Source organism: Marmota marmota, unplaced genomic scaffold (assembly GCF_001458135.2).
Source record: "Marmota marmota marmota unplaced genomic scaffold, marMar, whole genome shotgun sequence".
NCBI classification, from domain to species: Eukaryota; Metazoa; Chordata; class Mammalia; order Rodentia; family Sciuridae; genus Marmota; species Marmota marmota.
This window is the reverse complement of record NW_026000016.1, coordinates 44,251,451-44,269,347: the sequence shown is the minus strand read 5'-3', so window position 1 is coordinate 44,269,347 and position 17,897 is coordinate 44,251,451. Positions and strand designations below refer to the sequence as shown.

Sequence of the window (17,897 nt, the reverse complement as noted above, 5' to 3'; positions counted from 1 at the left end):
CAGGAAAGTTATTGTTTTTGTGTCATATTTCTTACAGTGTATCTATCCCTTATCATAAGTCAACAAAATTCATGGAGTTTATAATATAAACCATCTCACCTGAATCTTCAAGCTTATAAAATTTTAACTAGATTCAAGTGTTCATTTTTTCCACAAAACTAACCCTAGGCATATTTTTTTGGGGGGGAAAAAAAAGCATGTCTTTGGATATTTTTTCATTGATATTTTTGGGATCCTGACATGTTTTCCTTTTCTCTACAGATGTAAACCACTTTTTCCAAATATTATCATTCAAGGCAATATTGCCCAAGACTTTAGGGTACAAAAAAGTGTGTTGAGGTCCTTGTTAAAATGCAGTTCCTGCAGGGAGCGGTGGAGCACACCTGTAATCCCACTGGCTCAGGAGGCTAAGGCTGGAAGATCATGAGTTCAAAGCCAGCCTCAGCAACAGCAAAGTACTAAGCAACTCAGTGAGACCCTGTCTCTAAATAAAATACAAAATAGGGCTGGGGATGTGGCTCAGTGGTTGAGTGCCCCTGAGTTCAATCCCCGATACCCCTCAAATAAATAAATAAAAGTGGGCAGGGGATATGGCTCAGTGGTCCAATGCCCCTGAGTTCAATGCTCAGTACCAAAAAAAAAAAAAATGCAGTTCCTAGGATGTGGATGTAGCTCAGTGGTAGAGTGCATGCGTGAGGCCCTGGGTTCATTTCCAAGACTGCAAAAAGAAAAGGTCCTGTTCCCATCTTTTGAGTGAGGCCCAGGAATCGACCTTATTGTACCTCAGGTGATTCTGATGCAGATGACAGAGAGCACATAGGATGTTCTGTCTTGTAATGGGAAGAAGCTAGGATGGGTGGAATTATACACTACCCATAGTTGAATTGCTGTATTGAATTATCTGACATTTTTTTTGTTGTTGTTGTTGCTCTTAAAATGGAATCAGGGAAGAGATTCTTGCTGCCTCCAACTGGGCCAAATCTATTCCTACAAGTCTTTGCTCAACTATTCATTCATTCACTACCTCATTCATTCCCTTGCACATCCATTCCATCATTTCATAGGTACATTTTAAATACTCTTTAGGGAATTCACACACAGAGGCATCCAAAGGCAAGTAAGTCTTATTTGCCCATAATTCTAGTATTGCTCATTAATAAAGAACCACATTATGAGACAAAATTCAAGAAATAACAAAGAATATCAAAGAGCTGTAGAAGTTCTTATTGGGAGTGGTTCTGGGGATGCCTGTGATACAATAGAATGAAAATAAAACATGAGGAAACCAGAGGAGTGAATATAGAGGTCAAGAAATAAAATGAAATCAGAGTCCATATACAAAGTATCCATCTTAAGCAAGAAGCATTCCTAGAGATGGAAGCACAAGAGAGTCTGAGCTTCTCTGCTGCCAAAGAGTGTCCACACTGTGACAAATGCACCGTATCTATAAGATAAAGTCTCCTAGAACCAAAGCCCGAGAAACACTTTTTCTGTGGATCTTTATAAAAGATAGTTTTGTGATGTAGTGACACTATTACCAACCACATCCTTTCCAAAAAATACAAAGTTGTGTTCCATGGAGATGTTTCTCCTAATGCCTAAGGTAGTCCTTGGTAAAAGCTACTCTAGGGTAGCTACGTGCAAAAGAATGAAGCTATAACTTTACCTGACTCTCTACACAGAAATGAACTCAAAATGGAGAGTCATCAGCAGGTATAAGCAATAACATTAGAAAACTTTAAGAAGAAAACGTAGAGTCAATCTTTGTGACCTTGGATTTGACAATGAATTCTCAGATATGAGACCAAAGGCACAAACAACAACAAAAGAGAACGAGGACTCTTTCAACATTAAAAGCTTCATGCTTCGAAGACACTATCAAGAAAGTAAAAAGTCAACCCACAAAATGGGGAAAAATTTTTTTACAAATCATAGATCTGATAGGGGACTTCCTCCAGAGTATGTAAAGAACTCTCACAACTTGATTTAAAAAAAATTCAAATAATTTGATTTAAATAATGGGAAAATAACAAGAATAGACATTTTAAAAAAATGTGTCAATAAGTACATGAAAAAAAACCTCTTGACATCTTCAGTCATTAGGGGAATGCCAATCAAAACCAGGATAAAATGTAACATCACTCCAAGTAGGATGCCTATAATTTTTTTTAAAAAAATTCAGAGAATAACAAGTTGGAAAGGATGTGAAAAAAAAATCACATCCTCAAATCCCACTGATGAGAATGTAGAAAACAGTCTGACAGTTCTTCAAAATTTTAAATATGAGCCAGGCGTGATGGCACATGACTGTAATCATGAGTTCAAAGCCAGCTTCAGCAACTTAGTGAGGCCCTAAGCAACCGTGTCTCTAAATAAAATATAAGAGCTGGGGATATAGCTCAGTTGGTAGAGTGCTTGCCTGGCATGCACAAGGCCCTGGGTTCAATTCCCAGCCCCAGCAAAAAAGTCTAAATAAATAAAATATAAAAGAAGGGCTAGGGATGTGTTTGGCTCAGTGGTTGAGTACCCATGGGTTCAATCTCCAGAACAAAAAAGAGAAAAAGAAAGAAAACCTCTTCATGAATGTTTGTGGCCAAATTATTCATAATATCCAAAAAGTAGTCACAGGATGGAATATTCTTTGGCCATAAGAAGGAATAAAGAACTGACACATGCTACAACATGGAGGAACCTTGAAAATATTAGGTTACTGAAAGAAGCTAGTCACAAAAGACCACACACTTCATGATTCTATGTATATGAAATGTCCAGAACAGGCAACTATAGGGACAGGCAGCAGATTAGTGGAGGCTGGGACAATGGCGTTGTTGGCAGTGGTAAGGAGACGAGGGGCAGGTGGTTACTAAAGGGTCAGAGGTGATAAAAATTTCTTTCTGAAATTGATTGTGATGATGGTTGCACAACTCTGAATTCTAAACACTGTTGAGTTATACAGTTTAACTGAGAGAAGTGTTTATCTCTCAATAAAGGTGTTACCAAACCCATCCTAGACAGTTTAAAAACACTGCAGTAGAGCCTCTGATCCTCTGATGGTCTGGCGTGGGTCCCAGGCAAGACTGAGAGCGTGTCAGTATGACAGGCTGTATATCTTTCTAGAAATCATCCATCAATATCATGTCTCATAACTGGGCTTGGATAAAAGTGGAGTAGCAGAGAGTTCAAGGTTACATTTTTCTGGCAAGATCCTGTGATGTAATTATAGGTGATTAAGGTTGAATTTACATACTTTGGCAGTCAGAAATAGAATTCTGATTCTATTTAACCTGAATGAAGGTTTAAATATATTTCTGACCGAAGTGCGTTGGGGTCTTTTGATGGAAGCACTGCTTAGTGTTGAAGGTAGAGATAAAATTGTCACACTGATTTTAGGAAACAGAATGATTGCTCATAACGTAGACTTTAGTATTAAAGTAGTAGTCACTAGAACAAGTGTAATTAAATAAAACATTTTTAAAAAATAGTAATATCTGTTCTGGTTTTCTTGAGGCCCTTAAATTTAAGTAGCCTCAATAACTTAAACAAAAAAAATTTTTAAGACAAAGTCTTAATCAGAAAATTCTGATATAAGGTCTTGGCAAGCAGGTGCTCATTGGCGTCACCAGTGATTCATATTATTTGGTTGTACAATGTCTGTAGATTTACACAGGCTTGTTATAATCCCTCTATCAAAAATAACTACAACATAAAGGGGGAAAGGCCAAAGACCATCTTGCTCTAGGTACTACAATTAGTAGATAACGCCTTTTGGGTGGCTGGGGGGACACAGATTGAATCCAGGGGTCCTTAACTGCTGAGCGGCATCCTCAGCCCTTTTTTTTTTTTGAGACAAGGTCTCACTAAGTTGCTGAGGCTGGCCTTGAACTTGCGATCCTCCTGCCTCAGGCTCCGGAGCTGCAGGGATTCCAGGTGTGCAGCCACTGTGCCTGGCTCAGATAACTCTTCTCAAATCATCCTTTAGGGAGAAGGAAGGCAAGGGAAGAGAAATGTCCAAAGTGAGGAGCAAGAGGTTTAGAGGTTTCACCCCATTCAAAAAGCCAGGCTGTGCTGTATCAAGCCCTCGAATGGCCCAGGTACTTGCAGACATCCTCATGGGTGGACCGGATTTGTGTATTTTCTAAAATCAGTCTTGGTTCTGTCACAACACCACCTGAGAAGATGCCCAGGCTCAACTCTGTCACCTTGAGACTCCACGTTTCTGCCTCTGTTCACTACAGACAGTCTCCATTTGGGCCCACTTCCCAAAGTAATGGTTTAATTTTAAGTCTTCTACAATCAAGCAAATAAGTGTCAGGCAGACTGCTTGGGGAAGGCATAAAGTTAATAATAGACAGCAATGAATCGAAGTTTCCAAAATGAGCTGTGGTTTTCAAAATGAGCAATTTTTCCTTCTTTCTTTTAAAATATTTTTAGTTGTAGATGGAAACAATGCTTTTATTTTATTCATTTATTTATATGTGGTGTTGAGACTCGAACCCAGTGCCTCACACGTGCTAGGCAAGCGCTCTACCACTGAGCCACAACCTCAGCCCCAGAGCAACTTTTCATAAAAGTGATGCCAAGTGTGTAGTCACAGTGAAGGCTCTGAATGCACCTCAAGACATGGGTGACATGTGGACCCCACTGCCACTGTTTACGGTGGCAAGCTCCTGAATCTCCCTGGGCCTGGCTTTCTTCATCTGTCAAATGAAAGAGCTGAACTATTTTTTTGTAGTCATTAGGAGATGGTATTTAAGGCATTTTTCTAGCTTTAACATTTTATAACCATCTTAACGGATCCTATTCATCAGATGTAGAGAGAAATGAAAATTGTCCTGTGAACCTTTTGTTTCCATTTCTCCTCCATCAAAGATAATGGCCTTTCTACAGGAAAGAGTGGTTAAGAAGGACTTAATGTTGTTTGGGTATGTGGCTTCAGCAAAAAGTTCAGCTTAGAACCAGACTCCAGCCCCAGGGAGACAGCTCCTACATAGGAGAAAGCACCCACCTAGGCTGTTAGAGCTAGAAGAGTTCTCTCCCAGGGTTCATACCACCCTGGTTGTGTAAAGCTGCTCAGGGTTTGACTGGTGGAACTAGAACAACTGGTTCCTCTCTTTGGCCTCAGGCCCAGTCTTTTCCTCAATCAAGGCTCTCTCCCATGCAGCAAATATTTATCGAGCATCTATTATGTGCTACATCTAAGACTACAGCAGTGACAAAAATTGACAAGGACTTTCCTCATGGAGCTTAGGAGAAATGCACGAAAAAAAACAACAACAATAAACCAACGAATACTTCTAATAATTATCAATTAAAAGAGCCAGGGGTGGTGGCACATGAGTGTAATCCCAGTGTCTCTGAAGGCTGAGGCAGGAGGATCACAAATTCAAAGCTTACCTCAGCCATTTAGTGGAACTCAAGCAATTTAGTAAGACTGTGTCCCGAAATAAAAATAAAAAGGGCTGGGGGTATGGCTCAGTGGTTAAGCATCCCTGGGTTCAATCCCTAATACCAATAAATAGATAGATAGATAGATAGATAGATAGATAGATAGATAGATAAATAAGAGCTAATAAGTAAGTAGGGGATTCATACGAAGGCAATGATGGAGAATTATGGGAATGGGGTGGAGAATGTCCTTATGTCAGGAAAGATCCCTCAGTGGGGAGACATTGAATCTACCACTTGAAGACAAGAGGAAACTAGTCCTACTCTGATCAGGAAGAGGGAAAGCTCTTGCAGAATCCCTGCTGGTCTGGGGTGTTCCAGGACTCAGGGAGCAGTGAGTCCGTGCACAGGAAGTGGAAAGGAGAGCAGAAGGGGCTGAAGAGAGGCCCATGCCTGGAAGGCGCTGGCAGGAGTCGGGAGTTTCATTCTGAGTGAGTGGAAAGCCATGGAGGGGTTAACAGGACCTGATTATGGTTCTAAGGTTACTTTGTTGTGTGAAAAGCGAATTACAGGGGATAGGAGGAGAGGTAGGAAAAAGATAGCAACTTGGAAATAATCAAAAGAAATAAGACAGAAATTCATTTTTTTTCTCCAAAGTTTAGCCAATTATGTCTTACTATTAATTACCTGTCTTGGCTGGGCACGGTGGAGCCCATATGCAATCCCAGCTGTTCAAGAGGCTGAGGCAGGAGGATCGCGAGTTCAAAGCCAGCCTCGGCAACTTAGTGAGGCACTAAGCAACTAAGGTGATTGTCTCTAAATAAAACACAAAAAAGGACAGGGGATGTGGCTCAGTGGTTAAGCAATTCAGGATTCAATCCCCAGTAACCCCTTACCCCGCCAAAAAATTAACCTGTCTTTCTTTGATCATTTGAATTTATAGCCTCCATTTTTTATGGATGTTGATGTATTTCTGGGCTCTATTTCACTCCTGTCTCTTAGCAACAAGCCATTTCATTTGCTTGAAATGAAGCATGGTATATTTTAGTGGGTGGTAGCACAAATCCTCCTGTTACCTTTTTTTTTTTTTAAAGAAATGTCTTTTTAAAAAAATTTGAAAAATAAAAAAAAAGAGGACTGGGGAAAATAGCTCAGTTGGTAGAGTGCTTGCATGCATTTCACTGATTTCCAGACTTTGCAGAACATTAGTGCACCTGGGGTGCTTTTCAGCACGACTTACCTGGGCATTGGGATTTTCAAAGTTCCCCAGGTGATTGTAACATGCAGCATATCTGGGAATTGCTGTCTCATTCAAACACCCTCCTACCTCAGCCTCCCGAGCAGCTAGGATTATTGGTGTGTGCCACAGCACCCACCCTTGGATCAAGTATTCTGTGCAGGAGATAGTCTACCCTCAGTGCCATCCCTGAACCTTATCATAATCCCTACCAATCTTTTGCCTTATCTCTGAATCCTGTCTCATCACAAAATCTTACTAAGTCCTTTGTTCCTACTCCACAACACAGCCTGAGCTCACCCTCATTCTTGCCCATCTAGAAAACAGGCATAGCCAGACGCTGTGGCACACACCTGTAATCCAGTGGCTCTGGAGGCTGATGTAGGAGGATTTCCAGTTCAAAGCCAACCTCAGCAAAAATCAGGTGCTAAGCAACTCAGTGAGACCCTGTCTTTAAATAAAATACAAAACAGGGCTGGGGATGTAGCTCAGTGGTTGAATGCCCCTGAGTTCAATCCCTGGCACCCCCCAAAAAAAATTTAGAAAAGAGGCATAGTTCCTTGGAAAGTTGAACTCAGAGGGCCTTTAGGTTCTTCTTAGTGAAGAATAATTTCCCATTGCTCTCTAGGTCTCTTTCCTTAAATGCAAAAAAAAAAAAAAAAGGATGTCAAATGTGAAAAAGAATGTGAAAACTCTCCAGTTAGTGGGGGGGTTAAATCTACAATTCCTAAGGGAAAATAATTTTTAAGTAAAATTGTTGATTATTTCTTATTAATCTGTTTGCTTATTTTCTGTTATGGTCTAAAGAGATAGCGCCTTTATTTAGTCTTGCCTAGAGGTTGTATTTCCACTTGATGATCCGCATTCATTTTTTAATTTGTTCATTTGTTCAATCATTCATTTACTGACCCCTCAAACATTTATTGGCTATTGCAATCAATAGCAGGAATGTGCCAGGCCGGTGGCGCACACCTGTCATCCCAGCAGCTTGGGAGGCTGGGGCAGGAAGATTAGGAACCCAAAGCCAGCCTCAGCAACATAGTGAGGCCCTAAGCAACTTAGCGAGACCCTGTCTCTAAAAAGAATATTTCAAAGGGCTGGAATGTGGCTCAGTGGTTAAGCACCCCTGGGTTCAGTTTCCAGTACCCAAAATTAAAAACAACAGGAACACAAGGAAGACAAGACAGAGCCTCCCTCGAAAGCCCACATTCCAAACTAGGTTAGCCTGCTTGACGCTCCTGAAATGAAAAGTTCAAACTCGGCCAACAGTGAAGGGGCCAGCTGTGACCTCTACCAGCTAATGTTTTCCCCACAAGGCCAATCTTTAAAAATGAGTTTTTATTAAGAATGTGATAGCTCTCTGGAAAATTCCTACTCATCCTTTGAAATTTCTGTAAAATACTTAGAATAGTACCTGAGATGGCATATAGTGAACCTTCCCTGACTTGACCGGGCCTGCAGGACGATGCCAATGCCCTGGATGACCTCTGTACTTGATAGTTTAACCACCCGAAGGAGATAAACAGGTGGGTAACTCCTTGAACAAAGGGACTGAATGTTAGCCCCCCTGTACCCCAGCCCCTGGCTCACGGCTGGTGCTGAAACAGCCCTCAACGTGAATCGAGGGCTCAGTGTTCTGCTCCTGGCATCACAATCTAATTTCTGAGGTCAAGGCTCCCTCTCTCTCTTTCCCAGTGATATCTTTTCTAAAGCTAGCCAGATATCAAAGTTCTCAGACTTGCTGAGTCGCAATAGGAGAGAGCTTTGAAGGGAACATCTCCGCTCGGAGGAATTGTTATTTTCCTGCTCGAAAGTCTCTGCCTTTTCTTCTGCTCTCACTTAGAAGAACTCTTAAGTAGGAGCTCCTCTTTGTAGGAGCTGCTGACTGTAGCTTGGTCATTTCTGGACGCGCCTGTCCTTCATCCAGAGCCACACAGAATGGAATCCTCAAGCTTTCAAACAAGGATTCTCTCCTCTGAACCTAATTTAATGTCCTAAGCTATAAAAAGGAGCCGTTAAGTCTGTTGCTTGCAATAACCTATCCTGAAGTGGACAAGACTTTATAAACCAAGTGTCAGAGCTCTGCTCATCACACAGGGGAATACTGGCAAGGCAAGGCAAGCAGTTGAGACTGTCACCCAGAGCGGGTCTTGCCCTCTCCTCTCCAAGTATGATCGTCTTGAATGTCAAGCATGTTTGCTAGTCTAAAAAAAATGGTACCACAGGTGTCAACAGATGCACAATAATCTCATTATTCTTCCATCTGATTCCATGAGAAGGCTGTGTAGCCTTAGAAAAAGAAAATGAACTTGGACCTGGGTTTGAATTCCTGTTACTTAGTAACTTGTGACCTTGGGCCAATTAGTGACCTCTCTTTTCTTATCTGCAAAAGGGTTATTTTGGGAATGCTGTGGTTTGGCTGTGGTTTGTCTTTCAAAGGTTCATGGGCTGGAGGCATGGTCCTCAGTGTGGTGGTGTTGAGGGGGGCTGGTGCAAGTTAATTAGGTCACCGGGGGTGCTGCCTTCAGAAGGAATTAATGCTGGTCTCATGGAGTGAATTATTCTCACGAGAGTAGGTTGTTTTAAAATAAGGCCTCTCTGCATGTGTGACTATTTCTCTGCCATGTGTGACCCAGCCAAGAAGATCCTCACCAAGGCTAAACAGATGTGGCCATTTAATCTTAGACTTTCAGCCTCCAAAACTGTGAACTAAATAAACTTCTTTTCTCTATGATGTATCTAGCCTCGGGTGCTTTATTATAGGAGCAGACAATGGACTAATATATGAAATAAATATAATGAAGTATGTAACATATCTAGTAAACACCATAGACACTCCTTATATTCTAGATCCTCTTCTGTTTTTCCCACACTCTGTGAGATAGCAAAATGATAACTGTATAAAACCAAATCACTGGTATGGGAATATAGCTTAGTAGGTAGAGTGCTTGACTAGTTGGGTTCAATCCTCAGCACCTCCAAAAAAAAAAAAGCTAGATTTAATCCTTTTTTTCTTTTAAAGCAGAGAAAAAACCATAAAATCTATTATAGGCCTAAGGCATGGGATAGTAGACTCAGACTTCATCCGTAATCAAAGAAATTTAAATTAAAGACAAAACAGTTTATCAAATTTTCAAAAATTGTTCAGTGCTAGTGCAGAGGATTGAGGAGCTGCTGTTGAGTACTGACTTCTAATCAGGCATTAAATTAAGCCACGGAGCTTAAGAAACTTGTTAAATGATAGATATTGGCATAATTTGGTGTGAAAACATACTTTATATATAGAGTTACGAAAAATTGTGCTGTGAATGCATAATTATAATTGTAATGCATTACACTATTGTCATATATGTAAGAAATAAAAAAAGAAAACTTAAAGCAGACTGAAACTTAAAATATAGTAAAAAATAAAGATTTTTCATTTTTAAAAAAGAAAAAAAATTGATAGATATTAAGCCAAATCTGACTCTCTTGATTCTAAATTCCAGACCCTGAATCATCTATTGGTTGGGTCAGAGAACATGAACGCTGATGCTCTTGAAAATATTGTTAAATTGCTTCACAGGGGTTTGCATCAAAACAAAGCCTTTCGACAGAACCTTCCCTCTAGGCATTTATATCTTTTTTTAAAATTTTTTAAAAATTTAAAATTTTTTTTTATTATTAGTTGTTCAAAACATTACAAAGCTCTTGACATTTCATATTTCATACATTTGATTCAAGTGGGTTATGAACTCCCATTTTTACCCCATATACAGATTGTAGAATCACATCGGTTACACATCCATGTTTTTACATACTGCCATACTAGTGTCTGCTGTATTCTGCTGCCTTTCCTATCCTCTACTATCCCCCTCCCCTCCCCTCCCCTCCCATCTTCTCTCTCTACCCCATCTACTGTAATTCATTTCTCTCTCTTGTTTTTTTCCCCTTTCCCCTCACTTCCTCTTATATGTAATTTTGTATAACAATGAGGGTCTCCTTCCTTTACCATGCAATTTCCCTTCTCTCTCTCTTTCCCTCCCCCCTCTTGACCCTGTTTAATGGTGATCTTCTTCTCATGCTCTTCCTCCCTATTCTGTTCTTAGTTGCTCTCCCTATATCAAAGATGTAGAATTTTTCTTTCCTTCTTTTATCATTTATTTCCAGTTTCATTCCATTATGATCAGATAAGATGCATGGTATTATCTCCACACCTTTATATTTACTAANCCAGGTTACCAGCCTATGTCGCTTTGTTGGTGAGTTTAAGCCATTAACGTTTAGGATTACAATTGATATATGGTTTGTTCTTCCAGTCATGTTTGATTATTTATCTTTTTTTTTAATATGGTTTGTTTCTCCATGATTAGCTTCCCCCCACCACTCTCGCTTTACTGAGGTACTTCCCACTGTTGGTTTTGGTTGTTGTTTTTCATTTCTTCCTCGTGTAGTGTTTTGCTCAAGATGCTTTGCAATGCTGGTTTTCTGGCTGCGAATTCTTTTAACTTTTGTTTATCATGAAAGATTTTTATTTCGTTGTCGTACCTGAAGCTTAATTGTGCTGGATACAAAATTCTTGGTTGGTATCCATTGTCTTTCAGTGTTTGAAATACGTTGTTCCAGGATCTTCTCGCTTTCAGCATCTGTGATAAAAAATCAGCCGTTAACATTATTGGTTTACCCCTGAATGTAATCTGCCTCCTTTCTCTTGTAGCTTTTAATATTTTCTCTTTGTTCTGTATATTGGATATCTTCATAACAATGTGTCTTGGCGTTGGTCTACTGTAATTTTGTGTGCTCGGTATCCTGTATGCATCTAGAATTTGCAGTTCTGTTTCCTTTTTTATATCTGGGAAGTTTTCTAAAATTATTTCATTCAACAGATTGCTCATTCCCTTGGTTTGGACCTCTATACCTTCCTCTATCCCGATGACTCTTAAGTTTGTTTTTTTTTAATGTTATCCCATATCTCTTGGATGTTTTTCTCGTGGTTTCTTACCAGCCTTTCTGAGTTGGCTAGACTCTTTTCAAGATGAAATATTTTGTCTTCATTGTCTGACATTCTGACTTCTACTTGCTCCACTCTGCTAGTGATACTCTCGTTTGAGTTTTTAATTTGGTTTATAGTTTCCTTCATTTCTAGGATTATTGTTTGATTTTTTTTATAATCTCTATCTCCTGGTAACGTTGCTTATTTGCTTCTTGAATATGCTTAGGTAATTCATTTTCAATGTGTTCTTTCATTGTTTGAATTTGCTGTCTTATGTCCTCTCTAAGATTCCATTCCATCTGTATGAGGTATTCCTTCAGTTCTTTATTTGACCATTTTTCTGATGCCTCTAGGTTCTCCTATAGATTAAGGCTGTCCTGCATTGTTTGTACTCCTTTTCTTCCTTGCTTTTTCATGCTGCTCATGTTACTTCCGGTTCTGTTTGACTGCTGAGTTACTGTTTACTCCTATAAATTTATTTTGGTTTTGTGTATCTCTGGATTCTCTCCTTTGTGATGGGAGACTATGACTAGAGATGATGAATTTTATTGCACTTTAAAGCAGATTCATTCGTTTCATAAAATGCGTACAGATTCTGATATCATATAGCGCTCTGCGGTTTGGTCTTGGGACTTATGTTTAGGTCGAGTGATGTGATGGTATAGAGGTTGGTATATCTTGGCAACCTTGGAAGATTGCTGTACTGATGAGGGATATTAACAGGAGAATGGTCCGGAGTATTTGGGGGTAGCTAGGGAATTGGTAGCACTATATAACGCCTCAGAACATTTACCTATACACATTTAGTAAATTACACATAAACAGCGTTATAATGCTTGGGAGGAAAGTTATTTGAAGGGGAGGGAAGAAGTCGCTAGAGACAACAAGAGTAAACAGGTGGAATTCAAGAAAAGGGGAATAAGGAAATTGAAAAGAAATGAAAAGACAAAAAAATTTTTTTTTTTAAATGCAGTCTTAGAGTTCGATTAACTTCTCTTCCAGTAGGTGGAGCTGTGCCCACCGGGCCAAGATTCTCCTCTCGATATGCAGGAACCAATCCCTGTGAGGCGGCTCCTCCTCCCCAACTGGGTGGCTCTCCAGTCCTGGATGCCCAGGGCCTTTCCTGGTCTCCAGTCACTTCCCCGCTTTTCCCTTCAGCCAGGCCCTGCTTGCTCACCGGTGACGTTCACCACAAAACTGTCTACACGCCGGGTCTGACTCTCCCAGGTACCCTATTTTCTTGAACAACTGGGCACACTCTCTCTGTTTGCCATTCCCCCAGACCCTAAGGTTGTGGAGCGCGGGGCTGGGAACCGTCAGCTTATTCTGCCTGCCCTCTGGTAGCCACACCCCGGCAGCTGGTGCAAAAGACCTCCATTGTCAGCACTGGTGGGAGCGGTAGCCAGGGGTCATGCGCTGCTCCTGACTCCCTTGGTCTGACAATCACGCTCACAGGGCTTGAGATTTCCCCGCTGTGTGGAGAGGAGGGACCCGAGGGTTCACACACCTGCAGCCCGGTTTCAATGAAGCTATCCCCTCCACCGAATTCTGGTGATGTCAGTTCTCTGCCACGGTGGTGTCCAATGCGAAGGGCGGCCATTTGTTCCCGGGTGTCTGATGCGAAGGGTGGGTCCAGTCTGGCGCTCCCAGGTCCCGTCTCAATTCTGGGCCCACTACCTATGAAGGCTTGGTTGGTATCACCTCAAAAGGTTCACGGAAGAACCAAAGAGTTGTTTCTCTATTCCACGGGAGCATCTCTAGCGCTGAGTCACGGCTGAGTCACGGCGGCGAGACGCAGATAATCAGCCAGAAACTGCGTATGGGGAGCCATTAAGTGTGGAGATTTCTTATTGGTTGACTGCTGTATCGAGTTTATGTTATGCAGGAGTGGAAGCCGTTTATTGTAGGACAGGAGTGGTATATATACATTCCACACAGCTTATATAATTAACATAAACTAAATACCACTCCTGTCCTACAATAAACGGCTTCCACTCCTGCTGTATCAATCACCTGTTCGTCAGGTGTTCGTCACCCNCCCGCCCGTTATTTTGCTGCAGCCGGACTGCGGCAGGATATATACATTCCACACAGCTTATCTAATTAACATAAACTCGATACAGCAGTCAACCAATAAGAAATCTCCACACTTAATGGCTCGCTGGCGTTACTTCACAAACCACTCCCTCTGGCATTTTGCCAGGCGCCATCCAGACTTGTTTACAGACCTTAACATTAACCACTCCCTCTGGCAAAATGCCAGGCGCCATCCAGACTTGTTTAAGACCTTAACATAAATGTCCAGCACAATGAATGAAAACTGACTCACACCAACCACTTCATCAAACACATCTAATAATGAGAAGCAAATCCATGCACAAAGAAAGTAAATTTCACAAAAATGTTCAAGTCTAAGAAGGCAGCCAGCTGTTCAATGGCAGTCCCAGAAGGTAGCAGGAAAATCCTGCAGGAAAATACTTTCTAAACTAGAATTCTGTACTATCAATTGTGTAGGGAAGACATTTTCAGATATATATGGTGTATCAACTTTGCCTCCCATTCACACTCTGTCAGGAGGCTACTGCAGGATGTGTTCCACCAAAAAGAAAGAGTAAACCCAAAGAAAGGAAAACAAGGGGCCAGTTGTGAGACAGACTGAGATTAAAGAAAGCCAAATTTATATTTATCATTGTGGAAAATCCATAGATTGAACGCCCCCCCTCCCCGAAAATCAGTAAGTAGCAATATAATTCTATTATTTAGAAAAACTGAAAACACAGCTAAAAGAGTGAGAAACAGTTACTCTGGGAAATGGGAACTGGGAGAGGGAGATCCATATTTTTTATTTTGGGTCTTGCAGAACTGTCCAACTCTGAACCATATGCAATCTATAAATTTGACAAGGATAAAAAATAAATTTAAAAGTTCATTTAAAAAATGTCATCACTCAACGAAAGGTTTTTTTTTTCATAATGGAACAACACTAATGTGATCCAAACAGTGTATTGGCTTCTGATGGTGTGACTTATAAGAAAGAACACTCAGAGAATCTAGGAATAGTTGATGTATATCTTAGATATGACAGTTTCAGATATCCCAGGGCTTTCCCAAGTGCTAGGTTGCCATCAGTGGGTCCTTGAAACCGTGTCAAGTGCGTGAAGAGCAGATACTGTGTTGTTGATAAAAGGGCTTCCAATGAGCCTTAGAAACCTGACACATAAGGCAAAATTGCTTTCATTTCATGCCATACAAAAACCTGTACTCTTGCAGACCGTGGGTCAGCACATTTGTATGTGGCTGCAGGAGAAGGGATACATACTTTTGTTTTTGAGCATTTTTAGAGCTATCTAGAATTCCAGAATCTCATAGCAATAACACAGAAGAGATCATCTTAGCCTGAAGCAGTCTGACCTGAAGAGTGTGTTCCAATAGAGCTCTCAGTTTGTTAGTCACAAAGGGTGTTCCCGAGTGGCTATCACCCAGTTGAACAGTTTCGTCTACTTAATTGATAAAGTTCAGTTGAGTTCAACACTCTTATCAATATGTTTGATGCTTCTTAACTCTTTGAAGTCAATAGAATGAGCCGCTCCTGAAGTCAGTACTCAGATCACAGAGACTACAGATGAACAGCCAAATGGTGAGGCTTATTCCGTTCATAGATAACTGTCATTTAATTTAACCATAAATTAAAATAAGGAGGAGCATACAACAGTCTTTTATATTCTTTAGTACTGCAAGTTCTTTCCCCTAATTTAAGCAGTAATATTATACTACAAATTTTGAACAAGGATGACTAATAGCCTGGGGTTTAGAGATAATTTTGATGCTATTTATGGAATCAAGAGCTGAAAGTCTTAGGTTGTAAAGATACATCATCCTCAACTGCTCACAGTGAAGTAAAAGAGAATGTGAGCCAGAGTAGACCCATTGCTTTCGAAAGGTGCTTGACATTCACATAGATTTCAGGTCAAATCAAAAAAATTGTTGAGTAAAATATACAAGATATTTGTCAGAAATAGTGTAGTTCGTTTCACCTTTCAAAGATGGGTTAGATAAGACTTTAAATCCATCTAGTGAATTTGTGTTCATATATTATCTTTTGTAGGAAATTCACCCATTAATTTTTGGTCTCCATATGAAGTGGGCAAAGGTGGGAACTAGAAGTATAAAAGAGAAGCAAACAGGAATAAATCATTCTGTTTGTTAAAAAGAAGTGTGCTAAAGTAAAACAACAGGTAAGTGCTGGGGTGGGTGGCACCCAGCTATAATCCCAGCGACCCAGGAGGCTGAGGCAGGAGGACTGCAAGTTCAAATTCAAAGCCAGCCTCAGTCATTTAGTAAGAACCTAAACAACTTAGTGAGATCCTGTCTCAAAATAAAAATTAAAAAGGGTGGGGATATGGCTCAGTGGAAGGAAGCCCATGGGTTCAATCCTAGGTACCAAACAATTGAACAAAAAAGAACAAACAAAAAGTTAAACAACGGGGGTTGTGGCTTAGCAATGGAGTGCTTACCTCCCATGTGTGAGGCACTGGGTTCCATCCTCAGCACCACATAAAAATAAAGAAACAAAATAAACCTATTGTGTCCACCTACAACTAAAATAAATAAATAGGTTTTATTCTCTGCTATTTCACTTTATAATCTTGGGTAAGTCACTTATTTTTCTTCTTTTTAAAATGGGATGTAGAGAGGCTAAAATGAGATTGTCCATAAAAGCAACTTACAAAGTATAAAGTACCATGTAAATGTTTACAAATGAATAAATTAAAATGTCAGAAACCGGAAACAGAAATTTACAGGGGGCCAGTCCTAGAGGTTCTTGCATAAATACTATGGGGAGGACTGGAATTAAGCGGGGATTTCCAAACCATTTGGCCTTATGCCATTTTCTCGTTTTTTGTTTTTTTTCCCCAATTTTCACACATATTCTATACTTCAAAAAGATTGTGTGTATGAGTGCAGTACACCAGATTTTATAGTAGTTGGTATATGTATGAAGCAGAAACTCTGGTTTTGCTGAAGCAGAGTCTGGAGACTATAATTCTGAACACCAAATGATCCAGACCATTCAAGCACTCAGCTGTACTTCTTGGAGGAATGTTGGTCCTGATGACCTCTACTTGAAAGGGGATGACAGGCCTGCTTAACACTTTAACATGATGACTCAATCATGCCAAAGTGTCCCACGAGTTATAATAGACTATGGCAGAAGACAGAATTCGGGTCAACAAGCCAAGGTTTTTATGCTTTCTTTGTTTTTTGAATATTTCACAGACTGTGGCAATTGCCCAGACTGTTTGCCTAGAACAATTTACTCAAATTCCACAGTGGACTCAGGCTACTGTGGCCTCTTTTTGGTTTGTATCAACAACCTGTCTTCTCCATGTTCTGTTACCAGATGACAAACTAGTATGACATACCTATTTCCCCTAGGTTGTCTACTCTATGCAATTATCTTCTAGATATAATAGGAAGTATAGAAGTTGTGAGTTCTGATCTTCTGGAAAGTTCTTGAGAACGTAACAGGTTGTGAGCCTCTGCTAAAAGGTTAAGATTTTTTTTTTCAAAATTCTTTCTTGAAAATGTGTAGTAACATTTTTATAAATGAAAATGAAGTCATAGTTCACCAATAATTAGCAGAGCAGCTATGCTGGATATTTCAGATTTATTAGGTTCTTATGTTTACGGAGCCCTTTGTGCACTCTGTAATCCCAACGACTCAGGAGACTAAGACAGGAAGATGGTGAGTTCAAAGCCAGCCTCAGCAACTTAGCAAGGCCCTAAGCAACTCGGCAAAACCCTCTCTCTAAATGAAATACAATTATGTGGCATTTATACACAATGGAGTATTATTCTGCACTAAAAAATGACAAAATCATGGAATTTGCAGGGAAATGGATGGCATTAGAGCAGATTATGCTAAGTGAAACTAGCCAATCCCTAAAAAACAAATGCCAAATGTCATCTTTGATATAGGGAGAGCAACTAAGAACAGAATAGGGAGGAAGAGCATGAGAAGAAGATCACCATTAAACAGGGTCGAGAGGGGGGAGGGAAAGAGAGAGAGAAGGGAAATTGCATGGTAAAGGAAGGAGACCCTCATTGTTATACAAAATTACATATAAGAGGAAGTGAGGGGAAAGGGGAAAAAAACAAGAGAGAGAAATGAATTACAGTAGATGGGGTAGAGAGAGAAGATGGGAGGGGAGGGGAGGGAGGGAGGGGGAGTAGTAGAGGATAGGAAGGGCAGCAGAAGTAGCAACAGGACGAGACGTAGTAATGGCAAGTATGGTAAAAAAG

General features: G+C 40.4%; 1 non-coding gene across 1 annotated transcript; it reads left to right on the top strand.

Moving 5' to 3' along the window:
- The first annotated feature begins 2,385 nt into the window (after positions 1–2,385).
- Trnaa-ggc lies at positions 2,386–2,461 on the top strand. Its single transcript has one exon. It is a non-coding gene; the product is annotated as a tRNA-Ala (tRNA).
- The last annotated feature ends 15,436 nt before the right edge of the window (positions 2,462–17,897 follow it).